Source organism: Amblyomma americanum, chromosome 1 (assembly GCF_052857255.1).
Source record: "Amblyomma americanum isolate KBUSLIRL-KWMA chromosome 1, ASM5285725v1, whole genome shotgun sequence".
Classification (NCBI taxonomy): Eukaryota; Metazoa; Arthropoda; class Arachnida; order Ixodida; family Ixodidae; genus Amblyomma; species Amblyomma americanum.
In genome coordinates, this window is record NC_135497.1 from 98847837 (window position 1) to 98866126 (window position 18290).

An 18290-nucleotide genomic window follows, 5' to 3' on the forward strand; every position below is an offset into this window, starting at 1 on the left:
ACACGCCAAATTCTCGTTATCGGTGAGAAAACAGTCAACCTAGCGCAAAAGAATGCCCACTGGGACCTACAGAGCTTGTTCGCATGACGTCGAATGGCAGAGTTGAGCCTGTTGAAAGTTGTCTTCAAGGCTCTGTCGTCCTTCTTCCGCAACAGTTGTCGCTCCGTCCTTCAGCGCGCTGCGCAGAGGTTCCTGAGTTTTAAATCCGGAGTCGGAAAATGATCAGGTAGCTTGAGCGCCGTGGTAGCAGCCATCTTAGCATAAATCATTTATTCTGTCACGTCACCGGAAACACAGGCTAAGTGCTCCCTGTATTTGTCCCAATTAACAACATGGCAAATTTTAGGACCACGCAGATGGAAGTCGGCACTAAACACAAATATCGGGTAGTGATCACTTCCCATTCGGTCAGCTCTAGTTGACCACTGCACACGGACGTCAGGTGAATGTAAGGTTAGGTCTACAGATGTGGGTGAGGTTGGAGGCCGAAAGAAAGTGGGACTTCCGTCATTGGCCACGCACAGGTCCAAACTGTCGATGACTTCTACAAGTTGGCGTCCGCGAGGATCTGTGTTCCTGTCACCCCAGGCAGGGTGGTGGGCGTTGAAGTCACCGCAGATGATTCTGGGTGCTGGCACCCAGCAGTTCGCCGGCTCGACGATCGTCAAGACTGTGCGAGAATCACTTTGTGACAGGTACGGACGAGGTACTGCGTTTAAATGCATGTGCAGTCTATCACGAAAGGTTTTATTCTTGGGCAGGAAGGCCTCGAATGTCACCGCGGCACCCAGACTTCGTTCCGACGCTTTTTGCTTTCTCAAGCAAGAAGGCCAAATGGGCAAGTGCTGTGAGCCGCTTTCAAAGCGCGATGGAGCGGACAACGAAAAAGAAGCTACGAGAGCATTCACGCATGGTGCTAAAATTTTGTCATAATCTCCTATGAAAATTTTCTTGTTTATGCCACTACACCCTGGCCAATCCCCCGGTGTGGGTATGTGCCACGTATTAAGAGGCAGAAGAAGAAGGTGCACTGCAAAAAAATTCCGTAACTTTTTGGCAGAATTGTCCTTAAGTAGGTTACGACATCTGCCGTCAGGAGAAAACGGACGAGTTATCCGTATCCTGTCCGTATTTTCTCCTTCCACAGTCTAGCAACGTTGATGCGAGGATTTGAAGAGCGTAAAAGCATCTGCGACCACCCCACATCGAAGGTGACGCTTCTACCTCCCTTCCATTTATCCATGTGCACTGCAGCATTTGGCGACTTGACTTGGCTATAACTTGGTTATAGCCATGAAAGAGGAAAAGTTTGGCTATAGTGTACTTCGCGTCACCGATATGGAGCGCGTTGTTTGGCGTGCACGTCTCTTCGTTCCCCGCATCAAAGCAACGCAGTCTTTGTACTCACCTGGAACGACCTTCCTTCCTCAACGAGCAGCCCGGCGTGAGCCTGCTTCCTTTTGGAGAATTCTGTTCTTCGCGACAAGGTAAGGGTCAGTTTGCTAACGTTATTAAATGTGGTGTGCGGTGCTGCATCGCCTTCATGGCGCCGGTTCCCGCGTTGAGAGCCATAAACGTGTTCGCTTCGCGACCTGTTGCGCCAACCTTGCTATTTGCTCATGTAGCAAATGCACATCGAATCCATAAGAAGGTTGTCCATGGGAGCGAGCCACGCACAACACCTCAGCGCGCGTCTCGTTTTACCCGCCGCTTTGTGTGCGCTTCGCTCGACTTCGGATCTTAAGACGTAAAGCAGCGGTTGCCGTGTCGGCTGGTCGTCGCGTGTCCGCGATCCACGTGAGACAGTTCAGGCAGCGGTGATCAGCACAGTCGATGGCCACCGTGAGACAATACAGTGTGGGGAGGTTAAGAAGAAATAAAAACAACGGTGCCCATGTCGCATCTTATGTAAACAGGCCAGCACCAGATATAAGCACATAGCTCGGTTGCCTTCTCGTCACGGGATTGCAGCCTGGCGAAAAATTGCGGCGTCCTTCAGAAGTGGCCACGAACGCGAATGGAGGGAGCAAAAGCGAGATTCGGCATAGATACCGCACGGCCGTACATGGCACGGCACGTCCGCGGTGAATTCGAGACGGCTCTTGCGCTAGGTGAACTCGGGGGAAAAGGCTGGAGCCGACGAGGAGAGTAAGATGACGAATACAGCTTACAAGCGTCGAGTCAGGTCAGAAGAGAATTGTAGACGGCCCTGTAAAGACCTTTTTTGCACTCAGTTCTGTAATGCAGTCCTGTTTTTTTTTGTTTTCCGCTAAAAAGTGTCTCTCAACTGTTCAAGAACCATTCCATAGTAAAGATATCCCACAACATGCGACTACGCCGGTGTGCTCTGCATTGTCAGCGCACGGTGTTCTTCACATAAGTATCCTTCATAGCTATCTGTTGGACTTTTCAGCTTTTATTTATTAAAATTCGGCATACTTTTTTCGATGTTTATTCTAGAACGCAAGTTTTTTTTTGCTGAATATTATTTTTCGATTAATGAAAACTGACTATTTTTGTTGATTTAATGCAGCAGTCCATTGTGATCAGAAGTCACTTCCGCAGTTGAAGAGTCACTCCGTGACGTGGAAAGACTCCTTCTAGCCCACCAGTAATTAAGGTGACGGTGGTAGTACTTGAAGTGGTGCTTATAGGAGGAATTGTTGTCGTCATTAAAAATGTAACATAGTTTAAATGAGAGCTCACAGACGAAAACAGAAGTGGAAGTATACTTCTAAGAGCTAGTTTGACACGTTGTCATTGGGTTGTGGCACTGGTTTGAACGAGTATGATCTGCGTGTTGATGGCAGCAATGGGACTGCTGCTCAGCCGGAACATGATAGTTTTTTGTGACGGCCATGCACGGTTTTGTGTCACTGTCCAAGATGCAGTACAACAAATTACTGAACTGACTGATAGCTCTGAGGTGGTGAAAATGAACGAACATGACTTAGCTAGCAGGTGGCGAGGAAGTGGGGCTTCCCCGGTCCATAGATGGATGTAAGCAAGCGGAGCAATACATCGAATCGCACACCTAGAATGCTTATGTAACCTCCTTAGGCACTTTCGGCCTGTCTCCCTACAATTGCTTTTTTCAGGCGTCTGGCCAAAGTACAGTTCAAAGCAAGCAATAGATTTTTGCTGTGGAAGTTAAAGTGCTGTGTGCTCTACACTATAGGAAATGACTACTCGTCCTAATCTGCTAATTTTCTTTTATTCCCAAGCCTGTGTTTAGAACTCCTGGGGGCTGCAGCTTCGACTGTGATCCCGAGTTTCATTCTGAGGGGCTGATTGGATGGCAAGTTGCTACCAGAAGCTTCAATCAGCACTTCTGTACAAGGCTGTCAAGGACATTTCTTGCGGTGATTCCAGCTCTTGTGGAACACACCAGCAATCCCAGTGTAACTCAAACTGCTTCATGTGAGTGTGACCATAATGTTTCATGATGCATATTCTTTCTGTGTAGATGTGTTTAGTGCTCATCACTAGTCAAATATGCCCTCTTGTAATGTTTGAAGTTAAAGTTTTCATTCATTGTCACACTACTTTGACCATTTCAAGTTTCAGAAAAGCGTAGCGGCTGGTGCACCTTGCCCAGTCGGTTCATGTGGTGCTATGTTTAGTAAATATGGAAGCTTTAGAAGCTATCTCTCGAGGCGCCATAAGAGACCACGCCGTGACTCTGATAGCAGCCTTTTCCAGAGTCCTGTCTCATCATGCGGGACTTTAGAACCTAACCGCTCCCAATTTCTGTGTCATGTAGCCAGCCACTTGAGCAACTCAGCTGAAGCAGTTGTGTGCCCTTTTACTGGGTGTGTTAGTGTGTTGAGAACAGCTGGTTCATTCAGAATGCATGTCTCAAGGTACCGCCAAAAGGGCAGAGGCATTTTAGAAAGCACTTAGTGCTGTGACATTCCTTGTGTGCTACGAGGTACATTCCTTGTGTGTGCTACGAGGTTCCACGTTCGACGGCGCGGCGTAGACGGAGACCCAGATGACAGGCATCATCAATTACCCAGCCATGCTCGTTGAGAGTGACAACCAGAACGAAGGGGTTTAAGCCCAACCGGACCCAACCGGACCCCGCCGCCGCCGCCGCGGGGAAACAGGCTTTATCCTCCCCAATTGGCGTGGCGGTTCCAGAGGCGGCCCTCCCGAGCACATTCCAGGACAAGGGAACTGTCAGCGGGCCAGAGCGCGCCTTACCTTGAGGAGCGAGTGTCAGTTGATGGATGGAGAATGGAGGCCGGTGACCCGCGGGAACTGTCAGCGGGCCAGAGCGCGCCTTACCACAGCCGACGCTATGCGCTACCTCGAAGACAACCTTCTTTCCGTCGGACTCAACACGTGAGGGGGGCGAGACCATAAGTGCGGTGGTATGTTTGTGCGCCCAAGTGAAAGCCCTAGCCCCCCCTCCTTCCCCTCCGGCGTGGGCGTCCTCACCCTAGGGAGTGTGGAGAAGAGGATATAAAAATCGAGAAGCAGTACGGAAGGACGCTCAGGACGACATCGTTCGCCAAGAGGGCCTTCAGCGCCGAAGCCCGTCGGCGTGCAGCTTCTGCCAGCAACCGCTCGAGCCCAACTCCGGAGCCACTCCATCGCCCCCATGAAGTCGTCGGCACGTAAGCTCGGACGCCCCAGCCTCTGAATCTTAATCATGTATAACTATTGAATATATCTGTTTGTTTAAACTGAGCCATACGGTGTCCCTTTGCCTCTCCGTCCCGTGTGGACCTGCGCATTATGGGGGTCATCACACTGGTGTCAGAAGTGGGGTCTCAAAAGCAAATGTCCTCTGAATGCTGCGACATTCATGACTTCAAAATTGTAATCAAAAGGGAATCACGGGACTGATTGTGGGACTTTTACCCCCATTTGAGAGGCTTGAGGCACCGGAGGGCTTGAAAAAAAAATGTCTTTATCTGAGGGAGCTCCCACTCCACAGCCGTCGCTCGGAGCAAGCATGCTGGCATTAGGAAGCGTCATTCCGACGTTTACGGGAGATAAGACAGGGGTTCCAATCTGCGATTTCTTTTCAATGCTAGAAGAGATTGGGAAAATGGGGGGATGGTCCGATGCTCAAATGCTGGGAATGGCGAGGTGTAAGATGGCAGGAGCTGCTCATGATTTTGCATGGCGAGACGAAAAAGTAAAATCCACAAAATCATTTGCGGAATTTAAGAAGCTCGCGTTTGAGCATTTTGACACTGAACCACGTCACGTGCGAGTACAGAGGTTCCGTGACGCCGGACAGATGGTAGGAGAGGACGTGCGAACGTTTGCGTCGCGGCTTCAGCGCTTAGCGCGCGATACGTTAAGCAGGGAGGAGGAAGGAGACCAGCTTAAGAAGAAATACGCGGAGGATATACTTAAAGAGGAAATGACCGCTTTGTTCGTGGCTGGTCTGCAAGACCCCGTGCGCCGGTTCGTGCTCTCGCGCAAGCCGAGCAATTTCGACCAAGCCGTGGAGGCCGCATTGGATGAGGAACAAAATGAGGCGTTAACGACAGCCGCAGCGAGAGTACGCGTCATAGAGAGAGCGGTGCTCAACCCTGAGGTTGCTCTCTTGACAGAGCGGTTAGATCGCTTAGAACAGCTGCTATCTCAGCAGGTAGAATGCCAGGTTGAAGCGCGCGCTCAACAGCGCCCATTCGCTGGAAACCGGAGACCGCCACAAAGCTACAGGCGCGGTATGCGAGATTTTGAAGAAATCGTATGCTTCGCTTGCCAGGGTCGCGGACACATCGCCAGGTTCTGCCAAAACGTGCGCCGTGGGGAGCCACAAAGAGAAGCAGGCGAGACACGCCCTAAGCAAGCCTACATCGGGGCTCCAGATACCGAGACAAAAAACTAGTTAGTCCTCCCCAGCCTGAGGAGCGTGGGGAAGGAGCAGTAGATGATGAGGTGGTGGTAGTTTGTGTGGCCGACGAGGCATGCCCTGTTGTGCGTTGCAAGTTAAATGGTTGTTGTATGGAATTGTTGATAGATACGGGGTCAAAGGTGACATTGCTTAAGGAGAGCAGTTTTAACACGCTTCGAAGGAAGGGGGACCGCGAGGTGTTGGAAGCGTCTGGTGGTATGGCAACCAAATTTGTAGGCACAACGGGGGATCCTCTTGGCATAAGTGGACTCTACCGGTTACACTTCTCGCTCGGCGGAATTGCATTGGAGCACCCCTGCTACGTATGCCCGGACACGGTGTCTCTGCCAAACGGAGTGTCAGGTATATTAGGGCAGGATTTTTTGAGAAAAGGGAAGGTAGTAGTCTCATTCTCTGAGGAAGAGGTTAATGCGGGCGGCTCAAAAGTTCCGTTTTTGAACAGGAGAGGGGCTGAGATTCGCATTACCGATATTGACACCCGTCAAACAGTGGGATCATTGGAGAAGGTATATTCGCGGGTTGCCGTCCAGCTGGTCGAGGAGGCGGTCGTCCTTCCTTGGTCGGAGCACATTTTGTACGCGTTTGTGCCTTCAGATGTAGAGAGCGGCGCCGTGGGAGTGCTTGAGCCGGTCGACTCTCTCAGCAATGGCCTGAAGGCAGCCGCGTGCCTCGTTACAGTTAATGACGCCCACAGAGTGCCCCTACGGGTGGTTAACTGTAGCCAGCAGCCACTGAGCCTTCCCAAGAACAAAACATTGGCTTTCTTCACCTCTGCGATAGAGCAACGTGAGCCCACCGATACGGTACTCGCAACTGTAGAGCATGCTAGTCCTTCGGCTGCTCCAAAGGTGTCGTTCGATCTTTCTCACGTAAAATCCAGGGAGAGGGAGGCTCTGGCTGGTTTGCTGAACGACTACTCGGAGGTATTCGCCGCGTCCAACCTGGATTTGGGCTGCTGTGGCGTTATAAAGCACAGGATAGAAACCGGCACTTCATCGCCCGTTTACCAGCGTGCGTACAGGATTCCTTACTCCCAACGTGAGGAGATGGAGCGGCAGGTGCAGGACCTGATTGATCGCGGCATTGTCGAACACTCAAAGTCACCCTGGGGAGCACCAGCACTATTGGTGGAAAAGCCAGATGGCTCGTATCGATTGGTAGTGGACTACCGCAAACTAAATGCCGTAACTCGCATCGATCCATACCCCATCCCCAATATACAGGAGACGCTTTCTCAGCTGGGCTCTGCCAGGTACTTCACGGTAGTGGACATGGCGGCGGGATTCTGGCAGATAGCAATGGATCCGGCAGATGCCGAGAAAACGGCATTCAACACGCCCTCAGGGCACTATGAATGGAAAAGAATGCCGATGGGTCTGGCCAACAGTCCTGCTGTCTGGCAGAGAACCGCTGATGTTATCCTGGCAGGTCTTCTGGGGAGGCTGTGCTTCGTGTATATGGATGACATTATCATATACAGTGACAGTTTTGAGAACCATTTGCGCGATATTGAGCAGGTTTTGGTGCGACTAAGAGGAGCGGGTCTCAAGCTGAAGCCCTCTAAGTGCCAATTCCTCAAAAACGAGGTGAAATACCTCGGGCACGTTGTTTCAGCTGACGGCGTGCGACCGGACCCTGAGAAACTAAGGTGTGTCTCGGATTTTCCATCCCCGACTAGCGTCCGCCAGGTCCGGCAGTTTCTCGGCCTGATCGGTTACTACCGAAGGCACATAGAGGAGTTCGCCAAGCTCGCTAAGCCGCTCACCGCCTTAACAGCCAAAAATGTCGCCTTTCGCTGGGACGAAAACGCGGAGGATGCTTTTGGGGCCCTGAAAAGGAAGCTAATGAGTGCACCGCTGTTGCGCCACCCGGATTTTAATTTGCCCTTCGTTATGGCCACAGATGCGTCAAAGTTCGCAGTTGGTGCCGTGCTATCTCAGGTTATCGAGGGCAAAGAACATCCCGTTGCTTTTGCTAGCCGACAGCTGAGCCCCACAGAGCAAAAGTACGGAGCTACGGAAAGGGAGTGCCTCGCCGTTGTCTGGGCAGTAAAGCACTTCAGATGCTACCTTTACGGCCGCAAATTCAAGCTAGTCACAGACTGCCATCCTCTGAAATGGGTGATGAGTGTCAGGGACCCTAGCTCGCGACTCGCTAGATGGAATCTACACCTGCAGGAATACTGCTTTGAAGTTGAGCACAAGTCAGGAAAGACACATCTGAATGCTGATGCACTCAGCCGCACAGCTGCCGTGGCAGCTATAGATGAGTTTGTCCCCGTAGTCGACCCCGCCGAATTACGCACAGAGCAGTGCAAAGATCCTGACCTGAAGCGAATAATCGAAAGCTTAGAGGGCGCACCGTCTCACCCCGAACAGCTAGGTTATTTCATTGGCAAAGACGGCACCCTGTGTCGGCGCACGAGGCCAACCAGGAAAGGGAGACCAGAGAAAACCGCTTGGGAGAGAGTCGTCATACCTCGGTCGTGGACAGAAAGGGTTCTTCGCGCGTTTCACGATGCGCCATGCGCCGGTCATTTTGGCGTAGCGAAGACACGCAGGCGTGTGGAGCGTTTGTACTTTTGGAGTGGCATGCGACAGGATGTTAGAGACTACTGTGTGAAGTGTCATTCCTGTCTCGAAAGAAAAACACCCAAGGGACGAAGACCAGCTCCAATTCAGCCGTTCCCTGAGGTTTCGGCTCCCTTCGAGCGGACAGGTATGGACATAATGGGCCCATTGCCCACGACCACTTCCGGAAACAAGTACATTTTAGTATTTGTCGACCACCTTTCAAAATACGCGGAAGCGGTAGCACTCCCAGATCAGAAGGCAGACACGGTTGCAAGAGCATTTGTCGAACAGATCGTGCTCCGACATGGACCCCCGAGGCAACTCTTGACAGATCGGGGAACGAACTTCATGTCGCAGCTAATGAGGAGAGTTTGCGAGCTGCTTAAGATCGCTAAGAAGCAGACAACACCGTACCATCCGGCTTGCAACGGCGCGGTGGAGCGACTGAACCAAACCGTGGCCGGGTTCCTGTCGCATTTTGTTTCGCGCGACCAGCGGGACTGGGACTTGTGGCTCCCGTATGCAATGTTTGCCTACAATTCCGCAGCACACGAGAGCACGGGCGAATCGCCATTCTTTCTTCTCTACGGCCGAGACCCGGACCAGCCTAGTGAAGTGCCAGAGGGCCCCCGTCGTGTCCCATACGCTTCACTGGACGACTATAAGGTTGAGCTAGAATCGCGCTTGCAAGTGGCGAGGGACATCGCAAAGGAGGCCTTAAAGAAAGCGGCGAAGCGCAGGAAGGAGGTGCACGATCGCAGTGCTAGAGACGCGCCGTTTAATGTGGGGGACAGCGTGTACATTGAAAACTGCCAAAGGCAGATTGGGCTAGCTCGTAAGTTCCAGACGAAGTGGAGAGGACCGTGCGAGGTTGTCGAGAAGCTTTCTCCGGTAAACTTCAGAGTCCGAGACGTGAACCGGCGCTTGATAAGGATACACGCAAATCGCCTGAAGTCGGCACCGGTTCAGTATTCACGAAATGAGGAAAGGGAAAGCGCGGATTTTGATGGGGACAGAAGTGAAGCGGAGCGCGCAGATAGTTCGCAAGAAACGCCCTCTCCTGCATTTGTTCGGCAGGCGCCAGAGGTGACGGCCAGAATGCCACCGGATTTACTTCATGCATTGCTAGAAGAAGAAGCGCGCGAGGTTGCCGCGCAGATAACGCCAGGAGAGGCTCCTGCCACGAGCCCTCGCGAGTCCCAAAGCAGACAAAGGGTCACAGACTTACTTAGTATGACTCATGAAGGCCGATATCCGCTGCGAAATCGGAAAGCTAAGTCGGACTAATGGTGTAAACAGAGCGGAGTTTTGAACTGGTTAGAATTGTGTAATGCCACAGCTCATAACATTGCTATGTGCTTATGTGTTAAGTTATCGGAGTTGGTAGTTAAACCTTTCTGTCATTAAGTAACACCTTCACAGGGGAGCATGCGGAACGCATGCAGAACCTGCCCTACTTCCTTTCGTTATCTATATTTTTGTCTGTGCCGTGATCGTGCTAGAAGTGGGAGCTCCTTTGTAACTGTGGTAAATTTATTTCGTCCAGTTTGGACTAGAAAGGAGAGGCTTGGGTGCTGAGTTTCATGTTTATCTGTAAAAGAAGATCAGTGCTGCCCCTGGAGACGCCAGTTATGACAGCGGAGGCATATGGTGTTGTGCAGTGGTGTTGAGTGCAGCGAAAAGTGTTTTGTCGGACGCACTGTGCGAGGCGATTCAGAAAGACAAGGGGAGCTGCAGGGACTCAAATGTTCGGAGAACATTCTTCTGGAGGGTGAGCGAGTGTGACATTCCTTGTGTGCTACGAGGTACATTCCTTGTGTGTGCTACGAGGTACATTCCTTGTGTGTGCTACGAGGTACATTCCTTGTGTGTGCTACGAGGTTCCACGTTCGACGGCGCGGCGTAGACGGAGACCCAGATGACAGGCATCATCAATTACCCAGCCATGCTCGTTGAGAGTGACAACCAGAACGAAGGAGTTTAAGCCCAACCGGACCCAACCGGACCCGCCGCCGCCGCCGCGGGTAAACAGGCTTTATCCTCCCCAATTGGCGTGGCGGTTCCAGGGGCGGCCCTCCCGAGCACATTCCAGGACAAGGGAACTGTCAGCGGGTCAGAGCGCGCCTTACCTTGAGGAGCGAGTGTCAGTTGATGGATGGAGAATGGAGGCCGGTGACCCGCGGGAACTGTCAGCGGGCCAGAGCGCGCCTTACCACAGCCGACGCTATGCGCTACCTCGAAGACAACCTTCTTTCCCTCGGACTCAACACGTGAGGGGGGCGAGACAATAAGTGCGGTGGTATGTTTGTGCGCCCAAGTGAAAGCCCTAGCCCCCCCCCTCCTTCCCCTCCGGCGTGGGCGTCCTCACCCTAGGGAGTGTGGAGAAGAGGATATAAAAATCGAGAAGCAGTACGGAAGAAGGACGCTCAGGACGACATCGTTCGCCAAGAGGGCCTTCAGCGCCGAAGCCCGTCGGCGTGCAGCTTCTGCCAGTAACCGCTCGAGCCCAACTCCGGAGCCACTCCATCGCCCCCATGAAGTCGTCGGCACGTAAGCTCGGACGCCCCAGCCTCTGAATCTTAATCATGTATAACTATTGAATATATCTGTTTGTTTAAACTGAGCCATACGGTGTCTCTTTGCCTCTCCGTCCCGTGTGGACCTGCGCATTATGGGGGTCATCACAGTGCTCACCTGGAATTGGAGCCAGAGAGCATGCCAGAAGCTGACCACAGTCGACAATCATCAGCCACTGATACAAATAGTGTATGTAGCTTCGGGGCCAGTGCTAGCTACCCCTCCAGTAGCAACCTCTTCACTACCAACCTTGCCCAGTTTCTGCTTAAGCTGGAAATGCAACATCATTTGCCAGCAAGCACAGTACAAACCATAGTTCAGGAGATTGATACATTGCATAGCTTGAGGAATCAGATTTCACTGGAGGGCCTGGTTGACGTTCCAGAAGACGTACTCGTGAAAATTGGATGAGTGTTTACAAAAGACGCGCTTCATAGTGGGATGTCTACAACTCTGAGGTCATCATACTGCCGCCACGACTTTTATAAAGAAAACTTCAACTTTATAGAACCCGTGGAAGTGTCTCTAAGCCTCAGCAGCCAGAATATTGAGTCTATATATCACAATGTACCAGCTGAAAGCCTTATGAAACTCTCAACATCTCAGGTAAGCAGTGAGAAGAATACGGCTTCTGAAGAATGTTTGGAAGATTACATTTTGTGTGAGCCTCTCAAAAACATGAAGGGTAAATCGATACGAATTTTGTTATATCAAAATGAATTTGAAATTGCAAACCCTCCAGGTTCTGCGAAGGGCGATTTTAAGCTGCTGGGTGTGTACCTGACACTTGGAAATGTGTCTTTGTACTGTAGGTCTCGTGTGAAAGCCACGGAGATGGTTTTGCTATGCCGCCAGTAGGATATCAAAGAATTTGGGTTGGCAAAGGTGCTGCAGCCATTGATAGAGGACATGGTCAGTCTTGAGAAGTCAGGAGTGTTGATCAGTGGAGCCCATCATGATGTGCGGCTAGACTCTATAATGGGAGGCAACCTTGGCAGTCATGGCGTTGGTGACTTTGCACGGAATTTTAGCACAAGCGCTTACTTTTACAGGTTCTGCTTTGTTACTCGCTCTCATTTTGAGCAGGAACCTCTTGCGACTGGGGAAAAGCGAACGCCTCAGCATTATGATGAATGCGTCGAGCGCATTGCAGGAAGTTCCTCAACTAATAGTGACTGTCGTATTGTTGAACAGTCTCCGTTCCATGCCGTTAAGTTTTTCCATGTGTGTAATTCTAGACTGCTGACATGCATTGCACATGACCTCTTTAAGGGGGTGGTTAAGCATTATGTTGCATTGTATATTCATTATTTTGTGAACAAAAAATGCTCGTTCACATATGATTACCTCAAAAACAGGATATCAACAGTCAAATATACCAAACTTGACTTGCGCAATAAGCCTGCAAAAGTGCTCAGCCAGGGCTTTAAGCTTTCTGGGCATGCAATGCAAAATTGCACTCCACTTAAGCTGCTGCCTTTCTGCATTGGCACCAATGTGGCAGACATTATTTGGTTATTATTAATTGGTTTTTTGGGGAAAGGAAATGGCGCAGTATCTGTCTCATATATCTTTGGACACCTGAACCGCGCCGTAAGGGATGGGATAAAGGAGGGAGTGAAAGAAGAAAGGAAGAATAGGTGCCGTAGTGGAGGGCTCCGGCATAATTTCGACCTCCTGGGGATCTTTAACGTGCACTGACATCGCACAGCACACGGGCGCCTTAGCGTTTTTCCTCCATAAAAACGCAGCCGCCGCGGTCGGGTTCGAACCCGGGAAGATGATCTAGTTTATCACCTTGTGCTTACATTAATGCAAATAACTGATGTTCTTCTTGCACCGAAGATAACACCTGCCCAGGTTGCATACCTCAGAGTTCTAATTGAGGACTACATTTTATCTCGAAGGTAAAATTCTAGCATGGGCCTTATCCTGCGTTTAACCCAATTAGTATGGAATTACTATACTACCGTAAGTACTTTCTCTCCCAACCAATACAGCTACCGTAAGGACTTTCTGTCCAACCAATACAGTCTAATCTTATTTTCTTCTGTTTGTCATTGCTAGGAATTGACTTCTTTGACTTTTATTTAAAATATATGGTGGTTCAGGAGTTAGCAGAAAAGGAACAAGCACTGCATAGATTCAAAATTTTAAGTCTTTTAACTGTGGCTCTTCATTTTCCAGGAAGCATATACAGCGAACAGTGCTTTGTTGTGAGAACCAAATCATTTTCTCAGAAGCAAGTGACTTCACTGAAGCAGCATGTACTGCCTTCATATTATACTACATAACGAATCAGGAGTATCCAGAGGGTGCTGCCATATCCCTCAAATTTGTACAAAGGTGAGTGCCCCACATTAAAAGACTTTGGGACCAAATTCTTTTCCTAGTAATTCTGGCAATATAATGTTTACAGATCTTGCAGCCATTTTAATAAGAAGCATTTTGCCTCCTAGTATATTTTTATGCGCTGCAAATGTATTCTGTGCACCGACCACTGACTAGCTTATTTTGGACTAGCTTATTTTGTTTTTTCTAAACCTTGCCTGGTGTAGGTTCCAGTACCCAATGCATAGTTTTTCTGTGTGTCTCCACATGTGCTTTGTACCGCTTTGGCAAGCTGAACTTGATGTACACACGGCCAGTTCTTTAACAGTGCCGCAACAGTGCTGAACAACAGCCGTACAGTGCTGTGTGACATAGAAGAGCGGAAAAAGAGGATGAAAATGGCAAGCACTTTGCAAGCACTTTGAATGCATGTGCATATTCTTGGCTCTTTGCAGCCTCACTGCATCACAGGCTGCTGTGCAACCATCTGTTCTACACCTTTGTGATACTGCTAAAAAATTGGCCAAGTGTTCTTAGGGGCAGCACGGACAGCTTGATTTCGGTTAATTGTTTCTCATAGGCCCTCAGTGTAAAATCCAGCCGCTGCTTTTTGTACTGTACCTGATTGCTGATATATAACAGAGGAGGTAACTGCAGCCTTTGACAGCATACTTCTTCGGCATCTGAAGCTTCTCATACACACAATAGTTACTTTACTTCATTTGTCCACAGCTACACCTGCCTCTTATACCTTTCTTGCCGTACACAATTTACTGCACAGCTATTCCAAAGAACAGCTACCAACCGGAAATTAATTTGCTCACTTGTGTCCACATGCTGCGCCTTAAGAAGATGAAAAATGACTGGGCAGGCTAGTAGTGCCTGAAGCTTGTTTAACTGGCAACTCTGTGGGATATACTTGAGCTCAATTATGGAGACATAACTAAGCCTGAATACTGACCTCGCAACTTCCTGGCATGAGAACAAAGCTGTATTGCAGTCGAACCAGGATATATTGAACTCGAAAGACATTGCAAAATAATTTGATATTATATAGCATATTGAAGGCATGTACAGCGTGAGCCCACCAAAGATCAGAGCAACAAACTGGCGCCAACGCCTGAACACACATTTCGTCCTCGTCATCTTACATGCACTGCACTTCGTCCTTGCCTACGGCCATGATAGTATTAATAATAAGCTTGCCTATGACCTAGACGCAAGAGTACGTTTCACTCAAGCCAATGATGACCTTCTTGCAGTAATGTGCCACCCACCGGCGTGCTGGCAGTGCACCACACGCTAGGCACTGGTCGGCCTAACTTGCTTAGCATAAAAACTGTAGCGTGCGGTGCTTAGGGACTGTTTATTTTAAAAGGTCCAATTCTGTTGCTAGTGCACCATAAATTGAATACTCATACATTAAAATGAAGACACAGTTTGCTCCCTCCCACAACGCCTTCAGCAGCGAAGCAAGTGAGGGACGTCTCTAGACTCTAGACTTAAGGTAGCTTGACTTTACAGCATAACAGTGATGTGGCATGAGAAGTGACTGCACGAGACCTAAGACCACCCTCAAGCACATGCCACGTTAACCTCTACATGCAGTTTCACAGTGCTAGCACTATCAGAAGGTTCCCAAAACCGCACAACCGACCCGTCTGTGCACACAGAAAGTGACTGAAGAGCGCGGTTAGGAAATATGAATTCGATATACAATGCGACTTCCCTGTATTTTTACATAAGATTTTAAAGGGAATAATTGGTGTGTTCGATGTAGGCAATATTTCTGAATATCTGGTTTCAGTATCACCAGTATAAACATTGGCCATAAAAGTGCTGCTTCTTTATTTAAACGTTTTAATGGCCCTAGGCAGGCATTGCAGAGGAGGGGCAAACAAAATGGTGTCTTGCAAATTATTATACACATGGTCTGTACACACTTACGCTTTCATGCTGTCACTGCGTCATGATTCTTTCGAGACATAAATCTGTGTTGGGATTTTTGAGCAGTGCACTCGTATGCAAAGGACTCTACATGTAAAGCATGTCTTTTTTTTTCCCTACAGGCAGTTTGACTTAAATCTGCCGAATGAAAGCAGGCAGAAAGATGTGAAACGTTCCAGGACATCTGTGCCATCAAAAATTATGAACCTTGTAAACAAACTAGGGCTTCAAGTTGTAAGTCGACGTTTTGCTTTGTGATGCTTTCAACTTTTGCTTAAATGTTGGTAATGCGTGGAATTAACAGATGTCTTGACCATTAGACACATTCACATTGTATGCAGCTTAAGTTACTCCTCTATGGAAAATTATGTATCTGCACATCTCTGATAATAGGTTTTATATGCCACTAAAAAGAGGTCATCTCTTTACGATATTTATTAGGCTATTTATTAGGCTTTTGCACAAGTTATCCTTTCTTAGCTTTCCACTCGATATACTTTGCTGGATACAAAATTATTTGACAGGACGTAGTCAAAAGGTCTAATTTAATGAATCCCAATCGACAGACGTTTCCGTCCTTCCAGGTGTGTCCCAGGAGACACTTCTCGTCCCACTACTGTTTTTGATCTACGTAAATGGCATTGTCTACGGTATAACCTCCAAAATTAGATTGTACGCTGATGATTGCGTCTTGTACTGAAGAATAAAACATGATTCGGACAGGATAGAACTTGAAAATGACCTCAACTGCATTTCATCCTGGTGTCGCTCTTGGCTTATATGTCTAAATGTGTATAAATACAAGCATGTTCGTTTTACCCAAAAGCATAAACCGATCAATACACAGTAATATTTAAGTACTGAAATGATCTCTCAAGTAAGCCAGGCAAAATACCTAGGAGTAACATTTAGCTCCGACTTGACATGGAACCGCCATGTAGACACTTTAACTCTGAAGGCTGCTAACTCTTTAAATTTTATCAGACAAAACTTTAAATATGCTCCCCAAGATGTGAAAAACTGCTCTATGTAACAAATGTCCACTCAATCGTAGAATATGCTTGTGTCATATGGGACCCGTACACGCAATTTCTTGACAATAGATTGGAAAAAATTTCAGAACCGAGCCGCCTGTTTTGTATCCCACAACTATTCGCATTGTAGCAGTATCACTGACATCAAAAGTAGCTTAGAATGGCCTCTTCTATCCTCATGTCGGGAATTTTTTCGACTCGTGTTTTCACGTTGACATATTTTATTGTCCCACCGTACTGAACAAAGATGCTTATCTTTTACCACCTATTCATATTTGAACAGATCAATAAAACAATGGGACACAACGAAGAAAGGACACCACAAGCGCTGACTCGCAACTAGATTTTTAATTCACGTCCAAGCATCTTAAATACTAAGAACGCCAAACACAGACAAGAGAGAAAAAACCAAAAGAAAAACGACACAAAGCTGCTAATCATGCCCAAAAAGGTGACAATCAGCACGAGTGCGAGACTACACATCTTGGCCGGATAAAAACATCATCTCTCCAGCCAATAGCATAGGCCAATTGTCATGGCGTCATGGTTCATCCCATTTAGAGGATTAGCCACGACATCATGAGAACCAGCCAACACCATTGGATGAAAGGCGTCTTATGAGGGGCATTCACCACTGCATTCTTCAGTTGTATGCAACAACAGCACAAGAGGCAGAAAAGCTGTGCAAGACTGAACCAATGCTGTACTTTTTTTGAACATTTCACCATGGCTGCTGTAGCAAATATATGAATTATGTTCACCATGTACAGCATTCTTAATTTTTTCAACACACAACACAGCTTTTTATGAATGCATGTGCATCCCATTTCATACAGAAGGATTCGGAATAGTTCAGCTTTTGAAGTGTTTACATGGAATGGCTGGAATAAAACACTAGTTTTGAATTTCTGGGACTGTCATAAACACGAAATGAACTACATGTTTTATAATTACGGGGTGACCATGCATGAATAAAGTACTGCCATAAAAATTACTGAAGATTTCATTTTAAAAAATGATTGCTCCGTATTATGTTTTATGAAGCGTGCATTATTTTTATGGCATTTCTCCGTATTCAGTTTACGTAACCTGGATTATTTGTACGACACCTTTCCGTTTTATTTTCTACGGAGAGCCAGTCTTTTTACAGCACCTACAATTTAAAGATTACGGAAAGCCTCCGGCAACAATTTACCAGCACGTTTTGCCATAAATAGGAGCAATTTTTTTTTACAGTGTGCGTTATGCGTGTGTTCGCATCATATCCATGATGAAGAGCGCTGCGTGGTATCGCCGGAATGACTCAATGTGCGCCCCTCGCGCTCGTCTTTATGGACGCGCATGCTTGTTTAACCTATGCAGCGGTGTGCTGTGGGAAAATAAAGTGAAATTCTAGCATAGCTGCCATGTTGCGAGTACGCTTGTGCTTTCGTAGTTCGTGTAGCTATTCGGAAGCGCTTGAGCACAACGATTGCTTGTGGAAACTGTTATCCCCAGTCGTTTTCAGCACTGCTACGGCGTGCACGATGTAGTATCCACCTTTTAATGGATGGCAGGCATACACAGCGGAAAACGCCAACCTCACTGATCGGGGATATTTCATTGAACATTATGTTCGGAATGTAGCCTTCATCTTTGAAGCGGCGGCCCTTGCTCAGCTGGCGTTCGCATCGCATGCCGGATAATCGGAGATACTGAAGAATTTGCTCTTCGGTGGGCACAGCAGCCTGCTTCGGACTTCGCACCCAGCCATCAGTCAATCCTAGAAATCTTCCAGGTACCAGGTGCTGCCCAGAACACGCCATCGTTGACAGATTCCAACAAAACGTGCTCCGCAGCGGCACTCAGTCCGGTCGGGTTGAGCGCACAGTACCCTTCCAGTGAGCTTCCAGCGTTGTACGCGAGGTGGCAGCACAGGAATATGAAAAAAAGGCGGATTATACCCTC

The 18290-nt window shown here is 48.5% G+C and overlaps 1 long non-coding RNA gene across 1 annotated transcript; it reads left to right on the top strand.

Moving 5' to 3' along the window:
* The first annotated feature begins 1342 nt into the window (after positions 1-1342).
* LOC144134395 (uncharacterized) lies at positions 1343-15541 on the top strand. The gene is made up of 4 exons (XR_013315134.1): positions 1343-1487; positions 3225-3420; positions 13219-13377; positions 15432-15541. It is a non-coding gene; the product is annotated as an uncharacterized LOC144134395 (long non-coding RNA).
* Positions 15542-18290: the final 2749 nt, after the last annotated feature.